At 52.9% G+C, this 2,032-nt stretch overlaps 1 long non-coding RNA gene across 1 annotated transcript; it reads left to right on the top strand.

Annotated features, from left to right (window-relative positions):
- Positions 1 to 527: 527 nt before the first annotated feature.
- On the top strand, positions 528 to 1,368 carry LOC148378400 (uncharacterized). The gene is made up of 3 exons (XR_015855911.1): positions 528 to 594; positions 731 to 835; positions 980 to 1,368. It is a non-coding gene; the product is annotated as an uncharacterized LOC148378400 (long non-coding RNA).
- The last annotated feature ends 664 nt before the right edge of the window (positions 1,369 to 2,032 follow it).

Genomic DNA, 2,032 nt, shown 5'->3' with positions numbered 1-2,032 from the left:
GCTCCAACTTATTTTGCAAGAACCACACGGGAGACAAGTAAGTTCTTTTGGACACCTGCAGGTGGAGAGTCCATCCGTTGTACGAATGAAGTCTGACTCTCGGCTCCTGCACGAGCATTTTAATTAAGAGAAACAGGGTGGGTGTAAGAGTGGATTGAATAGAGGAAGCCCTTGACCTCTAGTCAAAACATAGCAAGGGGTGTTTTACGACTTTGTGTAGGAAGGGATAAGCGATAGGGATAAATAAGGGATAAATAATATTATTTATTACAGGTCGCAGTCAAAGTCAAAGCAACACAATGATACGATAAAGATAATCTGGAAAACCCTGACACACCCTGTAGTTGTCACTTTTGGAAAAGACGAGCGTCCCTCCAATCATCGCCGGTGACGTGTTTTTCAGGCTCTGGAGACAGGAGCTCATGTCAGAAATGTCATTGTGAGTCGCGTTTGTTTCTGCGCCGGAGCCGTTCGTTCCCTTTGCATCCAAAGAATCTCAAAGGCGGATTATTTGTGTCGACAGGAGAGAGATTTGCTGCTACGATACCGACGTCGAGAATCTCTGAGGAGGAACAAAGCGTGAGGTCCTGCAAGGTGAGTCTGTTTGTTTGCGGCTGCTTGGTGTTGCGCAAGATGAAATGGCCTTTTTCTCGCTATCGTTCCTCTCGTCGATTCATCGTGAGGTGTCGCTTCAGTTTGTTCAGAGAGATGTTTGCTTCCGCGCCCGCAGGTCATCGAAACATTTTACGGCTACGACGAAGACGTGTTGGTGGACTCGGACGGATCGTCCTTGTCTTTTCACACCGACAGAACCCCCGACACGGAACCCGAAGAGGTAGCCCGCCATTTCTGCCAGCGTATTGACACCAAACATTCCTCTTCAGCCTGGAATCGGACTCGTCTTTGCGTCGCGGGTGCTTTGTCGCCGGTCTGACTGATTCTGGTACTAGTGCTGTGTTGCATTGGTGTGTGCATGAAGAGGCGGAGCTTCGCTACCGCCAGCTGACGCAAGAATATCAAGCGCTGCAACGAGCCTACGCTCTGCTAGCCCAGACCAGCGAAAGGGGACTACGACGCCGAGAAGGAGATCAAGGTGGCGCCCCTTCCCGCAACCCCCGGCCGGGTCGCAGCCTCCCCGTTCTCACCCAGCCTCGGGTGTTCTCTGGTCTGAAAGGAGGAGGAGGAGCCTCCCTCCTCCTCCTTTCAGACCAGAGAAAAGCTGATGGTAGAAATGGGTCACTATCAAAGCAGAGTAGCAGATCTGGAGTCAGCGCTGAAGCAACAAGGACAGGTAAGCTCATCAATGAGCACACCTTTTTCTCAGACAAAATAGCTACATTCTTCAGTCACTCATCCGTCTGGCATTACTGGACCAACCCCCCACCCCCCCCCCCCCCCCCCCCGAACGTGGCTGGGAAAATGCGGAGAAAAGCAAATGTCATTTTCCAGTCAACCAAAGAATTTGTGGATGAAAATGACACAACATTCCAAATCTGTCCACGCGTTTGTCTCTTCTAGAATGTCAAGTGGGTGGAGGAGAAGCAGCTGCTGCGTCAGAGCAATCAGCAGTTGGCCGAAAAGGTGACGGAAAGAAAGGCGCTGGGCGGAGTCGCTTGGCGTCACACCTGTCGGGAAGCCCCGCAGATGAGGTCTGACTGTCTTTTCAGGTCAGGCGGATGGAGGCGGAAGAAGCGCGTCTGAAAGAGCACATCCAGGATATCCGAGACCAAAACGAACTGCTTGAGTTCCGCATCCTGGAGCTGGAGGTGGGAAGACTCGCACAAGCGTGTTGAGGCCAGAGATGTGACGGACGGATGGACGGACGGACGGACGGATGCATGCCTCTGCCTTTCAGGAGAGGGAGTGGCGCTCCCCCGTCTTGAAGTTTCTGCAAGTCCGTTTCCCAGACGGCCTCAGCCCTTTGCAGATCTACTGCGAGGCCGAGGGCGTGAGCGTACGTAAGGCGTCCCTCGCAACCCTAACCTTAACCCGAGGTCCCAGAACACCTTACATTGCTCCTTGCGCCTTTCCC

Source organism: Syngnathus floridae, unplaced genomic scaffold, assembly GCF_059516105.1.
Source record: "Syngnathus floridae isolate MCC-2025c unplaced genomic scaffold, RoL_Sflo_1.0 HiC_scaffold_47, whole genome shotgun sequence".
NCBI lineage: Eukaryota > Metazoa > Chordata > Actinopteri > Syngnathiformes > Syngnathidae > Syngnathus > Syngnathus floridae.
The sequence above is the reverse complement of the archived record's forward strand: the minus strand, read 5'-3'. Positions and strand labels throughout refer to the sequence as shown.